This window comes from Pleurodeles waltl, chromosome 8 (genome assembly GCF_031143425.1).
Source record: "Pleurodeles waltl isolate 20211129_DDA chromosome 8, aPleWal1.hap1.20221129, whole genome shotgun sequence".
Taxonomy (NCBI): domain Eukaryota; kingdom Metazoa; phylum Chordata; class Amphibia; order Caudata; family Salamandridae; genus Pleurodeles; species Pleurodeles waltl.
In genome coordinates, this window is record NC_090447.1 from 742,762,943 (window position 1) to 742,783,469 (window position 20,527).

Below are 20,527 nucleotides of genomic sequence, written 5' to 3' on the forward strand. Positions count from 1 at the left end.
TGAAGCACTCCACCCTGGAATCACCCAAATGTTTAGTTTTCAGATGTGTCTAGGTCTTGTGGATTTTTCTACATGACAGCGTCCAAAAGTCCAAAAAGTGCAGCCCTCACCATTCCAAGTGGGACGAGTTTGAGAGTTAGCCAAGCTCTCATGGCCCAAATGTAATACCAATACCCAAAATAATCAAATGCCCTTGTGCTTGCCGTGGGATAAGATGCTTTAGTGTGCAGAGGGAGAACTGATAGACTGTTACCCCCTTCAGTTGGGGAGGGGGCATAACCAGGCCCATACTGGTTGGTAGCCACCACCCCACTATTTTATATGTATTTTTTAATTCCCTGGCATCTAGTATGCTTTCTGCCCCACTGGGGAGTGGATCCGGGGTAATTGCCTCATCTGGCCACCGGTGGGCAGAACAACGTAGGCCCCATTTATTTGGGGTGGGGGTATGGCCATACCCCCACCCTCCTATTTTGGGAAAAAATCTTCCCTGGTCTCTTGTGGGCTGTCTGCCCCCCTTGGGGGCAGATGGGCCTTCCAAAAACAGGCCGATCTGCCCCCAAGAGGGGGCAGATATGTCCAACAGTAATGTTCCCCCCATGGGGAGTGACCCTTGCCCCAGGGGCTGCCCCCCCAAACAAAACCCACACATCCACACACACCAATCCCTGGTGCCTAAGTGGTTTCTGCTCCCCTGGGGGCAGATCGGCCTACTAGAAATCGGCTGATCTGCCCCCAAGGCGAGTAGAAATGGCCTAAAATATATTTGCAAGCCTTGCCTTAGGGGGCGCTCACCCTGCATGAAATTGGAACAAATAAAATACCTGGTGCCTAGTGGTTTCTGCCCCCCGGGGGGGCAGATTGGCCTAATAAAATAGGTCGATCGAAATGGCCTAAAATAAATTGCCCCCCCCCCCAGGGGAATGACCCTTGCCCAAGGAGTCGCCCCCCCCCCCCCTTTGCCTGAAATTGACGCAAAAAATAAAAATCCCTGCTGTCTAGTGGTTTCAGCCCCCCTTGAGGGCAGATTGGTCTAACAAAAATAAGCCGATTTGCCCCAAGAGGGGTAGAAATGGGCTAAAGACAATTTGCACCCCAGGGGAGCGACCTTTGCCTAAGGGGTCGCTCCCCATATATATAAAAAAGTAAACATAAAAAAATATATATCCCTGGTGTCTAGGGGTTTCTGCTCACTCTGGGAGCAGATCGGCCTAATTATAATAGGCTTATCTGCCCCCAGGGGGGCAGAAAAGGGCTAAAAATATTTTGCTCCACTGGGGAGCGGCCCTTGCCCAAGAGGCCACTCCCCTTATGTATAAACATAAATAAAAAACAAAACTCCCTGGTGCCTAGTGGATTCTGCCCCCAGCAGATCAGCCTAATAAAAATAGGCCAATCTGCCCCAACGAAGGCTGAAATGGCCTAAAATAAATTTGCCCCCCAGGGGAACAACCCTTGCCTAAGGGGCTGCCACCCTTGCGTGAAATTGACCCAAAAATATAATGATCCCTAGTGTCTAGGCCTAATAAAAATAGGCTGATCTGCCCCCAAGGGGGACAGAAATGGCCTAAAGACAATTTGCCCCCCAGGGAAGCGACCCTTGCCTAAGGGGTTGCTCCCCATATATATATAAAAAAAAGTAAACATAAAAAATATATATCCTTGGTGTCTAGGGGTTTATCGGCCCAAAAATATTTTTCCCCACTGGGGAGCGACCCTTGTCGTAGGGGTCTCTCCCCATACATTAAAAAAAAAAAAATGATCCCTGGTTTCTAGCGGTTTCTGCCCCCGCCCGGGGGCAAATCGGCCTAATTATAATAGGCCAATCTGCCCCCAGGGGGGCAGAAATGGCCTAAAAATAAATTCCCCCCCCTGGGAGCAGCCCTTGCCCAAGGGGCCGCTCTCCTAATGCCATGAACAAAACAACAACAAAAAACATCCCTGGTGTCTAGTGGCATTTCTGGTGCACGATCAGGCAGCAGAAATGCTGAGAAAGACATGAAAGGAGAGTAAATACCTTTCCTCTCCTTTCATGCCTCTCTCACCCCCTCCACGTGATCGGAGGAGAAATACTTTTGCATTTCTCTGTAGCTTCCAGCGAGGTGGGGGCAGCCTCTGATGAGGTCAGTGTGCGATCGCGCACTAACATCATCAGACGCCACTGAGGGTCAGGGGGTGGGCGTAGAAGGGGAACCGATTCCCCTTCCACCCCTGCCCAGGGGAGGGGGGTGCCAGGCCCCCTGGGGAGCGCTTCCCACATGGGCCCATGTCTGGATGTAATGGTTATGTCTTGGGCACCCGAGCAGTGCTGCTCAGGACGTAACCGTTATGTCAACGGCACCCGAGGGGTTAAGCGCCGAACAGCTTGTGTTTGATTAACCACTTCGGTGCTATGCCTTTTCCCCCTTAGCTCAGTTGGCACCTAGGGAAACCTAGCAAACCTATACATTTTTGTAAAGTGCACACCTATGGGAATCCAGAATTGGGTGACTTGTGGGGCTCTCACCAGGTTCTGTTACCCAGAATCCTTTGCAAACCTAAAAATGTGGCAAAAAAACACTGTAGCCACACATTTCCTTACATTTAGCATTCGCCCAAGTCTCCCAGTAAAAATGGTACCTAACTTGTGTGGGTAGGCCTAGTGCCCGACAGGAAATGCACAAAAACACAACGTGGACACATCACATTTTCCTAAGGAAAACTGGGCTGTTTTTTGGAAAGTGCCTACCTGTGTAATTTGGCTTCTAGCTCAGCCGTCACCTAGGGAAACCTAGCAAACCTATACATTTTTTAAAACTAGACACCTAGGGGAATTCAGAATGGGGTAACTTGTGGGGCTCTCACCATGTTCTGTTACCCAGAATCCTTTGCAAACCTCAAAATATGGCAAAAACCCAACTTTTTCCTCACATTTCAGTGATGGAAAGTTCTGGAATCTAAGGGGAGCCACAAACGTCCTTTTACCCAGTGTTCCCCGAGGTCTCCTGACAAAAATGGTACCTAACTTGTGTGGGTAGGCCTAGTGCCCCGACAGGAAATGCACAAAAACACGACGTGGACACATCACATTTTCCCAATGAAAACAGCTGTTTTTTGCAAAGTGCCTAGCTGTGGATTTTGGCCCCTAACTCAGCTGGCACCAAGGGAAACCTAGTAAACCTATACATTTTTGAAAACTAGACACCTAGGGAAATTCAGAGTGGGGTAACTTGTGGGGTTCTTACCAGGTTCTGTTACCCAGAATGCTTTGCAAACCTCAAAATTTGGCAAAAAAACACTTTTTCCTCACATTTCGGTGATGGAAAGTTCTGGAATCTGAGGGGAGCCACAAACTTCCTTCTACCCAGCTATCCCACTGGTCTTCCGTAGTGCCCGCAAAAGGAAATGCCCCAAAACACAACATGGACACATCACATTCTCTCTTGTGTAGGTGGCCCAGGTGCCTGCAACAGGAAAAGGCCAAAAATGTGTAGAGATTGAGGGGATAGCAAAGCAAGTTGATAAGCACAATTTTTTTTTTATACATTTTTAGGATGACTCTGCTTTGGGGACTCACACAAGTGAGGTATCATTTTACTTTGGAGACTGGGGGGAACTCTGGGTGGTAGGAAATTTGTGCCGGCGCATTGATCCTACAAAGAAAAGTGAGGAAAATATGCTTTTTTAAGCACATTTTGAGGTTTGCAGAGGAGTCTGGGTAAGAACATTTTAGGGGATACATGCAAGCCACACCTCCCTGGACTCCGCTGGGTGTCTATGTTTCAAAAATATCTGGGTTTGGGAGGTTTCCCTAGATGACCGGTACATCTGAGACCAAAAACTCAGGTGACCCCCCCCACCCCAGAAAAACAGGTAATGTTGTAGTAGATCATTTTGATGTGTCGACATCCTTCTGTGATGTTCCAAACACTAAAATTGTGAATAGAAATGCACTTATGTTATGTCATGAAGACCCCTCATCCACCAATACAGTTGGTGGTATGCTTCATCATCAGGGTCCCACCCAAGACACCTAGCATGTCACGGGTGTGCTCTGAAGCCTGATTACACCAGAGCAGGTTTTGTCATTTTTACCACATTGTCATTTTTACCACACATACTGGTTGTGTTGAAGTAAGCCTCAGCAAGGCCTACTAGTGCAAGGGGTTCACCCTTCTCTGCACAAAGTCCTCAGACCATATAGGAAGAAGTTGGCACAGAAACTGAAATAAAAGACAAAGTTTATTAAACCTCATGAGGTGGTACTACAGTTCAAACAGCACCCTTCGGTAATGTTTGAAGTAGCACACTGAACTGAGAGAGCATGGTTCTTTTATACCCCCGCAGGGGCTAAAAGGAGGTGGTACAATTATAGAAGCAAGACTTCTATACATATAAGGTCATGTGGAAATGCACAGTCGACAGGTAGGAGGGGCTAACAGTTTTCAAGGACTAACAGCTGCAGACCTTACTGGGCATGTGCGAAAGTGGGAGATGCTAAATATAACTTGTCACTAGGCAGATTTTCAAGAGTAGTTAACAGAAAGGTAGGACAGAGCACATGGTGAGCACATGGCAGCATGTGGCAGAGAAAATGGCTGCCATGAATACAAAATGGATTCCGCGAAATGTTCACAATAGTTGCTAAATACAAGATGTCTTCTGCTAATGCTTAATCTAATTGCTGCTGGAGAAGTGTGGCACAATGGTTAGAGAGGCAGACCCTGATGGAGAGATCTAGCCCGGGACCAGGGTTCAATTCCCGCTTCGGCGGTTCTTGGGCTCAATTTCCCTGGACAGTAGATTTCTCGCCTCAGTGCCTAATCTAATTCATGGGTCTCACTCTGCAACTCTGGGCAATAGCTTGCTTAATGTCCACAACGGCCCCAACAGCGCTGGGATGCCTGGCTTCACCTTGGGGGTTGTCCAGGAGTGGGCACCTCACAGGGAAAATCCAGGAGGGGTTTCACAGCGGTATGCATTCAGCGCCTCAATACCTCAGGGTCGGAGTGTGCTTTACAAGTACGAATTTACATTTACATTATGTGAAGCTGTAAAACTACTATTATTTACACCCTCAATAGTTAAAATCAAGGTACAATCGCTTATCCCACTGGAATTCGCCCAATGCTACGTATACATAAATCTGCTTTAGTTTTTGTAACAGAAATCACAAATTGTTTTTTCTTGTCAGAGTCTCTTATATATGTGAAGACATATGGTATTGAAACATTGTCCGGTTGATACTCTTCCCATTCCCATTTAGTTCCTTTAGCTTGGGGATACCCATCTTTGTCTTGGTAGAATACTTTATTAAGGCGAAAAAAACAAAAAAAGTTCGCCCTCTTTTTTTTTTTCCAGATGCAAACAAAAGTGTGTACCAAGCTTGACAAGAACCATTGTGTGAAAAAGGAAGAGGAATGAAAGGTGTTCCTCCTTTCTTTTGATGCACAGGTATCATTCCACATACCCAACAGTTAGTAGTATTTGTAGCATTATGAGTATGATGCAACATCTGAATGAAAGTATTATTGAAGTACGATTGACGGTGCTTCTGCTCATGATAGGGAAGCGTAAAGTAATAGTGATCCTCTGGTTCTGGAGTAGTGGCAACAAAAAAACTCACGAGCAGGAGCCTTCTTTTCAACAAACCAGGTGATTATTGCTATTACCACCAAAACAACAACAAACCCCATAGTACTAATGATCAGTTTGTTATTCATTTTAGCAACAGTGATAATCGACCCTTTCAGAAATTAATTAAAAACAATCGTTGGAGCTCTTATCCCTGGGCAGCCACTGATTTCTTCACCTCGGGCCAAGACGGGTGTCACTACTCTAATGCATGGCTAATCCACCCCCCTTGCCACATTGGCTCTCTGTTTCACTAACCCATGGTGGTAGCTCAACCAGTTTTTTTCAAAACATTTTCAGATTCTTTCCTCAGTCTCAAATTATATTGTGACACTCCAGAAGTCGTATGGTCCGGGAAGAACTCCGCAGATTCGTCAGGTGATATAGCACGGCCTTTCTCCGTAGTCAAAATCTCTCGATCGGTCAGCACAGCAGGTTCCACCAAGGTAGGTAGCACTCTCTTGCAGTGAGTACTATGGACCCAATTCTTTCGGTTCGTCACTCGAACTGCTGTCCTTGTCACAAGGAGCACCTGTTCGGGGCCACGCCACCTTGGTTCCATGCTGCTTGATCTTTTAAAGGACTTAATCATCACCTGGTCACCAGGTCGGAGTTCATGGCCTTCACCTGTAGATCTGTCAGGATGTGCTTCTCGAACCTGTTGATGAATAGAAACCAAATTGTCGGTTAAATGTGCCAAATAATCACTCATCAGGACACAAGGTACATCATATACAGAACTTGGCTTAGGAACTCCCCAAATGTTCATTGGCCTTGCAAACACCACTTCTTAGGGAGTAAGGCTAATTCGAGAGTGTGGCACTGACCTAATAGACAATAATGCCAATGGTAATGCATCCGGCCAAGTTAAGGATGTGGAAGCCTGTATCTTCGCTAACTTCAGCTTCAAAGTAGTATTATACCTTTCCACCAACCCTGCTGATTGTGGGTGGAAAACCGCATGGAACTTCTGTTTGATCCTTAATCCTTTCAGGACATACTTAATAACTTCCCCAACAAAATGGGGTCCGTTATAATTCCATAAAAGTCTGCAAACACCAAACCTAGGGAAAAATGTGTTCAAAAGCACCTTCGCTGTGGTAATGGCAGTATTATCCTTTGTGGGGTACGCCTCTATCCATTTACTGAAGGCACATACCACAACCAAGACATACTTTAAATTGTTGCATTGTTCAAGCTGAATATAATCCATTTGTAGAACTTCAAAAGGTGCAGTTGGTGTAGCAAACCCTCCCGCAGCAGTACGTGTCCCTTTTCCAGGATTGTATTGTAAACAGATCAAACAAGACTGTACTACTCTCTTAGCTGTGCTGGAAATTTCTGGATGCTCCCAAACTTGCGTAAGCAACTTCGTTATTGTTGAAGCTCCAACATGTGCCAGCCCACGTGCCATCTGAACCATAGGTTGTACAAAAGCTATAGGCAATTTCCATTTATCCATCTGCTTATTCCGCCAATAGCCCTCATCATCCAATTCTCCTTCTTCAGACCATTGCTCACGTTCTTTCACAGAAACAGATTTCTGTATATCTAATACGTCTTGTCTAGCATTATGCCAGCGTTCAGCTTGTGACTTCACTATATACATAGAAGTAGTACTTCGCTGCATCGCAGTCTCACGTGCTACGCGGTCCGCAAGAGCATTACCTTGCCCTATCTTATCAGTCACTTTCTTATGTGCACTACATTTCACAATAGCTAGTTTCTTTGGATATGTCAATGCAGTCAAGAGGTTATGCACTAATTCTCCATGCATTATCTGCATCCCGTGGGATGTGAGAAAGCCTCTCTCCTTCCAAAGCAAACCAAAATCATGAGCCACTCCAAAAGCATAGCAGCTGTCTTTATAAATGTTCACACATAAGTCAGTACTAAGCTCACATGCTCGTGTCAAAGCTATTAGTTCAGCTGCTTGAGCTGACTTCTGTGGTATATGAGCTGTCTCCACTACCGTGTGTATCGTGGTGATTGCATATGCAGCTGAGGTCGTACCGTCTGGCAACTTCAAACAAGACCCATCAACCCACAATTCCCTGTCTACATCTGGGAGGGGCATATGTTGCAAATCAATACAACCCTTTGTCTGTTCTTCGGTAAGGAATATACAATCATGTGTTTCTTGTGACTGAGGCTGAGTCACCGGATATGGCAACAAAGTGGCTGGATTTAGTGTTGCACATCTCTTCAGTGTAATTGAGGAGCCAGCAATGTCAATTCATATCCTGTCATGCGAGCGCTAGTTAAATGTTGTGTCTTTGTTTGATTTAAAAGAGCATCAACCGCGTGGGGTACTAACACCAACAGCTTATGTGACAAAACTATCCCTTCACTCTGACGTATTGACACAGCTTTTGTGGCAACTGAACAAAAACACCCAGGCAACGCTCGAGCAACAGGATCAAGTACTGCTGAAAAATATGCACAGGGACGCTGCTTATCGCCATGTGTCTGTACTAAAACTGACAATGCACATCCATCTTTTTCATGTACGTAAAGTGCAAAAGGCTTCATGTAATCTGGAGTACCTAACACTGGTGCTGAACAAAGGGCTTGTCGTAGCTGCCGGAAAGCAGTCTCACATTCATCTGTCCTTGGGAGGGGCATTGGAGTATCTTTAGTCAAAAGTGCTAGCAAAGGTTTGACATTGTGTCAAAACCCTAATATCCATTGCCTACAAAAAGAAGTAAGACCAAGTAATGCACGAACATCTTTCTGAGTAGAGGGTACTGGTGTGTCTAAATTTGCTTGAATATGATCTCATGTAAGTGCACGGCCCTCCTTAGACAAAAGGTGACCTAAATAGGTTACCTTTGGTCTACAATATTGCAATTTCTTTCGTGACACTTTATGATGGTGTGAAGCAAGAAAAGAAAGTAAGGACAAAGTGCACTTTTCACATTGCTCAGGGGTATCAGCTGGCAACAAAATATCATCGACATATTGTATGAGAGCCACACCTTCAGGCAAAACAAAAGAATCAAGTTGTCCAAAGTCATAGTACAAGAACTAATTGCTCCCTCAACTTTCTCATAAAAGGCGGCTGTATTTTTCCGCGGGTCAGGTAATGCTATTTTAAGGGCCATTACATCTGCCCTATTCCAAGGAGTATACACCCAATTATAAATAAAATAACCCTTAGCATCAACAGAAGTTTTATCATCACTTGTACCCAATCCTTTAGGAGGAACATACAAAGGCGCGGCCTCCCGCATTGGTTTCACATGAACTATCATAGTCTTATCTGTTCCAAAGATGGAAGCTTGCACCCCGCCGGTCTGAGATGTCCGTGCAACTACGTCCACAGCCCTTTTCTCCTCTTGCAAACGGACTGCCACAACACATAATTTCACCAAACGCCTGATTGCATCAGCCACCTGGGAGAAAACAAAAAGACCATCACGCATTTGCTTATGATCATCTGCTACATCATCGGGCTCTAACTCATCAGAATATTTCCTATATAGTTCAATAACTTCTGTGCCAAAAGCCTCAGTAAAATATAGCTGCTCCTTTTCTGTCCACCCTTTCATGTTGTCTAAAAGTTCCGAAGCAGAGACAACTCTACGAATTGTTTTACGAGCAACAGATCTAAGCTCAGACGCACGGTCAGCAGGCAACATAGAGCGACTGTCTTGCATCTTCTGTTGCTCCGAACCGGAGGCCTTAGCTAACTCATGAGGGGCAGAAGGAACGACATACGGAGGTGGAGGGCGATCTAGTAACAAAAAATCATTGTGTGATTTATTAAGGTTAGGATAGAGAGGTTGCCTAACTGTGTATTGGCCAGTTACCTGTGATTTACATTCTTTCTCTTCTAGCTCCTTTAAGTAATTTATTTATTTATTTCTCATTTCCAATGCTTTCACATATACATTCTTCTGCTGCTCTTTCTCAAGCAAGGCTTGCTCACGCTTCACTCGTCCACACACTTCTTTCTCCCACATTCGTACACAGTCAAACATATCTTGCCTAGACTTTCGCTTACACATACATTGTTCCACATACTCAATCTTTCGCAAATCAAATGACCCATGCATAGCCCAACGTAACTCAGGATCCGCACAAGTGTATTTATTCCATAATGTGCTGTACATTATAGAAGAAAGACCATATTTAACATTCTCTATTGGGCGTCCCCTCTGGGGGTGCCGGTTGCGATTCTTCCAGTCTCAAATTGGTACCATTACAAAAGCAACACATCCTACGAACTGCGCTAAAAACAGGCATGCCAAAAATAGTGCAGAATATGCAGTATTATAATCAAAGTAGCACTTAAGGTGCCGTTCAAATCAAAATTAAATTGGAGAAAATTCTCCTCATTACCTGCCTATATAAATTGCAATTTATATATCAATTCAAAGGACACAAATTGACTAGTCACCCAAAACACGAGAGCCACAGTAAGTAGTGCTAAACTTCATTACCAAACAAAGGCATCAAAACCCACAGCAAGTGCCGTAAAACGGCTCTTACCAATCACAGGGTGTCCAGGTTCCAACTGCCAAGTTCTAAAATCGACCAAATGGTCACTGCATGACGAATGAACAAAAAGGATCTCAGTCGAGGACCGGCGCCACCTGGATGGTCAAGTCGGAAGTAAGGGAAAAACGCCATGGTTGCAAAGACTCGGGTCTCCTCAGGCATTGATCGTCCACAGCGAGATCCCAATCCTTTGTCGCGACCAATCAGTTGGCCGTCCGAGTCGCCGATGAGTCCCTGTTCGGGCGCCAATTTGTTGAAGTAAGCCTCAGCAAGGCCTACTAGTGTAAGGGGTTCACCCTTCTCTGCACAAAGTCCTCAGACCATATAGGAAGAAGTTGGCACAGAAACTGAAATAAAAGACAAAGTTTATTAAACCTCATGAGGTGGTACTACAGTTCAAACAGCACCCTTCGGTAATGTTTGAAGTAGCACACTGAACTGAGAGAGCATGGTCCTTTTTTATACCCACGCAGGGGCTAAAAGGAGGTGGTACAATTATAGAAGCAAGACTTCTATACATATAAGGTCATGTGGAAATGCACAGTCGACAGGTAGGAGGGGCTAACAGTTTTCAAGGACTAACAGCTGCAGACCTTACTGGGCATGTGCGAAATTGGGAGATGCTAAATATAACTTGTCACTAGGAAGATTTTCAAGAGTAGTTAACAGAAAGGTAGGACAGAGCACATGGTGAGCACATGGCAGCATGTGGCAGAGAAAATGGCTGCCATGAATACAAAATGGATTCTGCGAAATGTTCACAATAGTTGCTAAATACAAGATGTCTTCTGCTAATGCTTAATCTAATCGCTGCTAAACTACAACAGTTGGATTTGGCACAAGTGTGAGTGATGGTTCAGCAGATAAAATTTTATTAACAAGAGATTTTGCAAAAAAAAAAATTCACTGTTAATAACTGAAAGGCCAAAAACTGAACCAGTGACCCATAGCCTGTGAGCTGTAAAGCCACGTCAAGGCACCAACCGCTTTACAGTCCATTCACACACCTTTCATACATGACATGCACAAGACCATTCACGTCCCCAGCCGTGGGCCCAGCACATTACAACACCTGCATCAGCAGACAGCACCATTCAAGGGCCCATCACTTTCATACGCCCACATTCCTGATACAGCAATCACACCAGCTGATGGGAGTGCGTGTACCGGCGTTTGGCTGACACTGTGCTGCAATGGTCAACAGCAAGTCACTATTTACACTGCCAGCCAAGCGCCACTCCACGCACACCACCATCACCTTTTTTTTTTAAACAAAAAAAGAGACCACTAACTAATTACAAATAAGTACAAAACTACAAACTCAAGAGCCATAACTAAATGCTTAACAGTAATGCCAACCATGAAACTGAACAAAAAATATAAAACAATACAGAAAAGGCAGTTTTCACTCATGGTAGTTCCCAATAATTCTTTTGCATGTGGTAACTTCTATAACAGCTGGCCACACACAGCCCATGCTTAGAAGGACAATCAGGGTATTAGTTCCAAGTCTCCCTCTGGATACCTCTTCGGGCACAGACTCTACATTTCTTAGTGGGAAGTCTTTTTTGGGAGTAGGAGGAATGTGATCAGGAAAGTGGCGATCTTTCAATCTAGCCACATCCTCCACCATTGCTACTCTAGGAACTCTTGCCTGTTCCGCCACATTAAGGCTTTCTATCACCAACTCCTGAAATTTAACAAATGTCATCGTTGGCTCTTGGAAGCAATCCTTGAACACAATAAAAGCATTAAAAGTTGCTAAATGAAACAAATGGATGGCCAACTTTTTATACCAAATGTAAGACTTATGAATAGTAGTGTAAGGGTCCAACCTCTGGTCTACTCTATCAACACCACCCATATGCTTATTATAGTCTAAAATGCACACAGGTTTGCGCACTTCAGCAACTTGACCCCAAACAGCCACAGGTAAAGTACTCTCATCATGTATAGTAGTGAACATGTAGACATCCCTTCTGTCTGCAAATTTCAGAGCTATCAGCTCATCATTCCACAAGGCACTGCACTGTCCCCTCTCAAGTTTTTTACAGACAAGCACCTTTTGATAACCTTTCCAGTTAGAGCGGATTGTGCCACACGCAACAGTGTCCACTCTGAACAATTCCTTGAACAACTGCACTCCAGTGTAGAAGTTATCTCCATACAAATGGTGACCTTTGTGTCGTCTACCAAGTTCCCACACAATTTTCTCACTAACTCTAAAAGTGGGCAGACAACCAGGGGGGCAATACTGGAATCCCTACCAGTGTAGATCCGGAAATTATACAAATATCCTGTACTACTTTCAGATAGTATATACATCTTAATTCCATACTGTGCCCTCTTGCTAGGAATGTACTGCTGAAAAACCAAGCACCCCTTGAACAGGACCAAAGACTCATCTACAGACCTTTCTTTCCCTGGAACATAAACCTCTGAAAAAATGATCTTTAAATGATCGAGAACAGGCCTAATCTTAAAAAGATGGTTACAATCAGGGTGATCTCGTGGCAAGGCTAAATCATTGTCAACAAGCATTTACAAATTTTCCCTGGTGCCTAAGTGGATTCTGCCCCCGTTGGGGGCAAATGGGCCTACAAAAAATAGGCCAATCTGCCCCCAAGGGGAGCAGAAATGGCCATCAGTAATGTTCCCCCTTTGGGGGGGGACCATTGCCAAAGGGGCCACCCCCCACACTAAACACACACACACACAAGATCTCTGGTGCCCAAATGGATTCTGCTGCACTTAGGGCAGATGGGCCTAAAAAAATAGGCTGATCTGCCCCCATGGGGGGCAGAAATGGCCAACAGTTCTGTGCCCCCTTTGGGGGGGTGACCCTTGCCAAAGGGGGGTGCCCCCCAGCACAAAAACAACAAAGGGGAACAAACAAAAATAATTATCTGGCATCTTTGTGGCTTCTGCCCCTCATGAGGTCAGATGAGCCTAAAAAAATAGGCTGATCTGCCCCTAGGGGGGGCAGAAAAGGCCAACTCTAATGTCCCCCCTTTGGGGGGCGACCCTTGCTCAAGGGGTGACCCCAAGACCCAAAAAACACACACACTACACAATCCCTGGGGCCTAGTAGATTTCGACCCCCCCGGGGGCGAGATCGGCTGAAAACATGGCCGATATAGCCCGGGGGGGCGAAACATAGAAATAAATATTGCCTCTAGGGCAACGTCCCTTGCCTAAGGGGTCGCTGCCCTAAAACATACAGTAAAAAACGTCCCTGGTGTCTAGTGGGTTTCGACCCCCCCCTCCATCAGCTGACAAAACGGCTGATCTAGACCCCAGAGGGGGCCGAAACAAGGATAGAATAATTCCCCCATGGGGAGCGACCCTTGCCTAAGGGGTTGCTCCCCAAAATACACATAAAACACTCCCTGGTGTCTAGTGGGTGGATTCACCTCACCCGCGATCATGGAGCTGGCATCCATTCAAAACAGGCACAGGGGGAAGGGAAAACTCTTTCCTTTCCTCCTGTGTCTCTTTTCCCCCCATCTAAGCCCCCAAGGAGAAGGACTCACCTTTAGGACATCCTCTCCAATCGCACTGGAAGCAAATGGCTTCCAGCGCGTCCCCGGCAGCATTTGATGACATTGATGCACTGTGAGCGTGCTGATGTCATCAGATTACCGGGGGGTGGGGTGGAAGGGGAAGCGATTCCCCTTCGACCCTTGACAAGGGGGGTGTGGGCCAGGTGCAGGACGAGCTGGGCTCATCCTCAGCACACAGCAACCGTGGCCGACGGTGAGCCCAGCTTGTCCAAGACACCCAAGGGGTTAATGCATTCTAGGTGTATTTACCACATTCCCCCAAAACAGAGATTGTCACACAAATCACATTATCAAATATCTGAGCTTGTTATTTTTCTTTGACTTGTGGTGTCTGGTTTCCCTTCCCTTACTCTGACAGTGATTAGACGTGCCAACAGTCCCGATTCTGGCGTAATATTCCCAATTTTGTAAGCCAAAATCGATTTATTTTAGCTGTCAGTACGAGAAATACATTCTACTAATTATGGTTTTTCCCCTTCCAAAATGTTAGCATGTGCGTGATATACAAGTGGCCATCCCCTCCTGCCACTGATTGGCCAGTACCATTACACAGGCACATACTTGCTGCTATGCATTCCTTGAGGTTGTGTGAATGTGTGAGAAGCTGATGATGAGAACGATTAGAAGTTTTGGGAACACTTAATTGTTTAAGCATGGTCCGGTGGATTTGGCTACGGACCCCAATGCAAAGAACTGTAAGAGTTGTTGCGAGAGTAATGTGGCCAGTAGCAGGATCTGCTGTGGCACAACACCTGTCCTGGGCTCTCTGACCGGATAATGAGCAGAAACAACCTTAACTGTTGCTGACTGCCCCCACGCCCTGTTAGTCAAGCCAGTCCACCGGTGTGCTGGTGACACTGGCACGTTTCGGCACCTGAGAAAGGCTTCTCCGCCACCTGGCAGAAAATTATATCCTGATACCGCTAGTAAGAAAAGTTACAGGTCGAAGAGAACATGTAGCACATCAGCATCTTTATTTCCTTGGCTGACCTTATTGGTTTATAATAATTATTTGATAAGGGAACGCGTTTAAAGGGTCGATGGTCCTTTGGACTCGTTTAAGATGTTCACACCCCTAAGTCTGTACATATCATAAATATCATCAATCAATAAAATTCTTTAGAGTCAGTAATTTTTACACACCATGACCCTTTTGGCTATGAATAACCACACCTTTTGTATCCATTAGAACATTTATTTCCCTGGATTAACAATGCTAGTATTACGTAAATTAGTCTGAAAACCACATGATATAAGTACAAGAACAACACTGGTTGACCGATTCTTCTAAAGAATCTCAACTTAAGTAATGCGTTGACAATTAGTCCTTCTAAAGCCAAATTACAAATTAACAATACCAGTAGTTGTGCAATAGAAATAACATACATTTGAATTCAGCAATTGAGTAACATCAACAGCAATTTAGTTGAATGGAGGTAAGTCTCTCTAACATAAGATTAGCATCAGCATGTTTGGGCTTCATGTAAAAAGATTTAGTCAACATAAAATTGGAAAAACATCTAGCTATGGCTCTATCAAAAGCAGCAGTTGGTACCTAGAAACAAAAGTCAAATCAATAGTAAAGACATTTACCGATCTGTATACCTGTCCTTTATGGATCAGCTATCGGTGATTAGTCTTCGTCAAGCAGGCATCAGTTCTTTCAGAAACGGGATATGGCATAGGGGTAATGGTTCTGAATCAGGGACTCTAAGCTCTCCGAACCAATAGAAAGAAATATCTAAGATAGACAGCAAAAGACTCAACGAGCTCTAAGCATCGAGTGTAAGAGTAAGCACCATCAGAGTGGGATCTCTCCAGAGAAGTGTTGAAGTATGACCCAAGAAGAATGAGCTCAAAAAGCCAAACGTTTTTAGTGCGGTTAAGTTAAAGTTTTCCCACGTTGTCATTGGTCAGAAAATCATACGATAGCTATTAGCCCAATAAAATTAATATTTCAAATCAGCGATATAACTAAACAGTCTTTCACACGTTGATGATTGGCTCTCATTTCTTTATGCATGTCGCTCGTCTTGTCAAGAAGCAACATTTACATCCTTCCATCCTTTCGTCAGTACATCCATTGTTCGTTCCTGGGAACATTGCCTTCACACACACGAAACTTTACTTTGTATCTGTATATACTATCTGATGTTCTAACAAGCAGTTCTCATGAGACGAAGAAAACATTTTGCTACTACATATCAGATGGTCAACCTTCAGTTAGAACAATACATCTTTATTATTCAGCAAGCATGAGATCATATTTTATTCTGACATTGCATTTTTCATATGAACGGCTGTGCAATACTAAAGCCTAGACCTCGGTGACTTTGAGGCCTACAGTTAATTTAAGCAAATACATAGCATTTAATCATAAGTATGACCTATTAATGCATTTTTAGCATTAATGTAAGCTCTGAATAAACATTAATACACGTTTAATAAAACATTTCATATTAGATGGCAGCCATTCAATTGGGCACATTTTCGAGTTACATATTATTTTCTATGTTAATTTATTTTCTATGCATATTCAAAATACAGAATACATAAAATATTTATTAGTAAACTGTCAGTGCTCACAATCCCTCCTCTGATGACTGAATATGTCATCACGCTTATTTTTACCCCACAACATTTTCTGTCAAAATTTGGTCTCTTTTACATTTTTATTTATTCTTTCTCCCTTCGAATTTTTCCTAAACAATTTTTCCATTTAAATTTCTTCCTTCCTGTGATCCTTTTTCAATCTTTTTCATTTAATCGCATTATACAATTTACGTATTCCCCATATTCCAATTAGACAAATCACAATAGTCAGAATCACTTGTATTATTTTCATTAATATCCCTTTCCACAGGTTGCCAAGCCAATTCCCCACAGAAGCAATTCCTTTGCCAACATTTTCCCATAAACTTGGTTCAGTTAGTTCCTTTAAGTCAGCTTTATGTTTGGTTAGATTGTTAATAAGACCTCTATTTTATCTACTATTATCTAGAATATATGAGCAACAATGTTGCTGTTAGACCTGAGAGCCTTAGGCTGGTCACCACCAACCTTTTGCCTACCTTCCTCTACTTTTTTCTTTGCTGGTTTTAGGACTCTGCACACTTTACCGTTGCTAACTAGTGCTAAAATGCATATGCTCTCTGCCTTCAAGCATTGTAACATTGGTTCATTCCTAATTGGCGTACTTGATCTACTTGTAAGTCCCTAGTAAAGTGCACTACATGTGCCCAGGGCCTTTAGATTGAATGCTACTAGTGGGCCTGTAGCACTTGTTGTGCCACCCGCATAAGTAGCCCCTTAACCATGTCTCAGGCCTGCCACTACAAGGCCTGTGTGTGCAGTTTCACTACCACTTCGACTTGGCATTTGAAAGTCCTTCCCAAGCCTTAAACTCCCTTTTTTTCCACATATAAGTCACCCCTAAGGTAGGCCCTGGGTAACCCATAGGGCACGGTGCTGTGTAGGTAAAAGGCAGGACATATACCTGTGTGTTTTATATGTCCTGATAGTGGAACACTCCTAAAGTCGTTTTCCACTGCTGTGAGGCCTTCTCCTTTCATAGGCTAACATTAGGGCTACCCTCTCATACTATTTGAGTGGTAGATTCTGATCAGAAAGGGGTAGACAGGTCATATTTAGTATGACCAGAATGGTAATACAAAACCCTGCTGACTGATAAGGTTGGATTTTATACTACTTTTTTAGAAATGCCATTTGTAGAAAGCGAGCTTTTCTCTGCACTTAAAATCCATCTGTGCCTTACAGCCTGTCTCTAATCCACGCCTGGGCTCGGCTGGTTGACAGCTCCCTTGTGCATTTCACCCAGACAACCACAAACACAGGATGCTCAGTCACACTTGCACACATCTGCAAACTGAATGGGTCTTCCTGGCACACCCCCTACTGGGACCCTGGCAGACAGACTTTTACAGAAAGGGGACCTTGTGCACTTCAAAACCACTCTTTGAAGTCTCCCCCACATCAAAGGAACTTTTGGATATACAAACTGGGTCCCTGACCCTGCCAACTCAGACACTTCTTGGGACAGACACTCTGAACCAGATCCTGCAACCTGCCAAGAGGAGTTGCCTGGCTGCCCAAAGGACTCACCTGGACTGCTTTGCTGTGAAGGACTGCTGCCTTGCTGTTGCCCTGCTGCCTTGCTGGCCTCTGACTCTGCTGGGAAGTGCTCTGCAAGTGCTTGCATTGAGCTTGCCTCCTGTTTCTAAAGTCTCAGGGCCAAAAATACTTCTTCTCTCTTCAATGCACAGCCTGCCGGAATCGACGCACAGCATACCTTGCGGTGAAACAGTCACTGCATCGCTGACCTGGAACAACGCAGCCCAGCTCGGCGAGTAGAGATTGATGCAGCTCCATCGTTGAGACCGGAATGTCGACGCACAGCCCACCGGATTGACGCATTGACGACCCTAAATGGCACAGCCCGACTTCCTGTAGGAGGAATCGATGCAGCACCAGCCATGCAACAGAAACTCTGACGCATCGCCCCATCGGGTCGGCGCAGCACTTGTGACTTCGTCCAACTCACCCAGGATTTACACGTATCGTCCCTGGGCATCAAAAGATCCCACATCACAAGGAGAATTCAAACCTGCACGCCGGAATTCTATGCAAAGCCCTTGCTACATGGAAAAGTATTGACGCATCGTTTGTGTGTGCCCGGAAATCTGACGCACACCTTCCTTTTTCCTCCCATCTCCTCCTCTGTGGTCTTTGTGTGCGTAATTTTGACGCATACCAGGTACTTTGTGCACCCAAAAGACATTTGTTGCTTTTCAAAGACTTGAGACTCTTCTTATCATTGCAAAAGTGATATTTCAACTTGTACTCATCAAATCTTAATCGTTATGACCTTAATTTACTCAGATAAATATCTTATATTTTTCTAAACCTGTGTGGTGTATTTTTGTGGTGTTTTCACTGTGTCATTGCATGATTTATTGCACAAATACTTTACACATTGCCTTCCAAGTTAAGTCTGACTGCTCAGTGTCAAGCTACCAGAGAGTGGGCACAGGATAATTTGGATTGTGTGTGACTTACCCTGACTAGGATTGTGGTCCCTACTTGGACAAGGGTGTATACCTCTGCCAAATAGAGACCCCATTTCTAACAGTTACGGACTCAACATTTTCCAAACACCACCCTCCTTTGCTAAAAGGATGTCTAACGGAAGGCGGTTCTGAAGAGTCATAGCTCTTACCGCAGCCATCTCTGTATCCATTAGGATATTGGCTCCTGAATACTCTGTGAGCACGTTGTCCACTATAGTAGACAACTTTCGAATTTTGATATAATTCAGAATAACTCCCACTGAGGGAATTACTGCTCCAAATATGTCTCCAACTACGCCAGAGACTGTTTCTCACTTTTGTCTTTTAATATGTGATTCAGCCAATTTAGGTAATTTGCTCAAGTCTTTAAGTTGGTACATTTTGGGGAACACAATCCCCAGATAACATGTGCCATACAATCTTCTAGGGAGACGGTAATAAGCATTTTGTCCACAGATGTAATAAACTCCTGGTACTGCTGGATCCTGTCCATCTAACATGAATGTGCGTTTATTCTGAAACAAAAACACATGTCTGCATTCACTTGTTCCCACAAACACTGAATCTACTCTAGATTTAGGCCTATATACACAAAGCTTTCCTACATGTTGTGCATCTAAAGCTAACTTTCCTTGTGTTGTTATGTCACTAAATGCATGAACATTTCCTGGTGTCCTTATCACTAGCCCTTTATCTATTTTCAATTTTAATGATTTTCTCCTGTTGTCTGTCTGATCTCAGAAACTCTTTCTCATGGGTGTAAGCAAGTATGTCAAATTGTTGCTGTGCGTCTATGCGGTGCCAAAAGTTAAGTAGGCTCAAAGAATTCTCTCACTATTTCTTTGTTATTTTCCCTAGCTACTCTACTTAAGTACTAAGGGCCAGATGTACAAACCGTTTTGCATGGCGCAAACTGCGATTTTCGCAGTTTGCGCTATGCAAAACGGGCATCGCGATGCACATTCCCATTTTGCGAGTCGGTATCGACTAGTAAAATGGGAATGCGACTCGCAAATAGGAAGGGGTGTTCCATTCCTATTTGCAATTCGCAGTTAGCACCCAGGTGAAGTGGGTGCTAACTCATTCGCAAAATGGAAGGGGTCCCCATTGTACCCCTTCCCCTTTGTGAATGTCGCACAAAATGTTTTTTCAGAGCAGGCAGTGGTCCAATGGACCACTCCCTACACTGAAAAAACAAAACCAAATGGTTTCATTTTTTATTTTGTATTGCAACTCGTTTTCCTTTAAGGAAAACGGGCTGCAATACAAAAAAAAATGCTTTATTGAAAAAGCAGTCACAGACATGGAGGTCTGCTGTCTCCAGCAGGTCACCATCCCTTTGAGTGCAGGGAATCGCAAGGGGGTCGCAAATTGCGACCCACCTCATTAATGTTAATGAGGTGGGTCTTTGCGACCCCCTTGCGATTCGCAGAAGGTGTCTGAGACATAATTCTGCATATGCTTTTGCGACTCGGAAATTGCGAGTCGCCCCGACTTGCAATTTCCGAGTCGCAAAAGCATATCTTGCTACATCTGGCCCTTAATTATAGGGAGACATGAAAAGACAACATCATAATTAGAATAGAAGTACTGAATATAAACTCTTGGTTATACAATCTTGTTAGTAACAGACTACAACTTATGCCATAAGTTAAGGGCAAACCATGATATGTCACTCCTTCTTCGACTGATGTAGGGATATGTGTACAGACATAACACTCTCTTGCATCCATTGTGTCAACATACTCAAACAATAAGTGA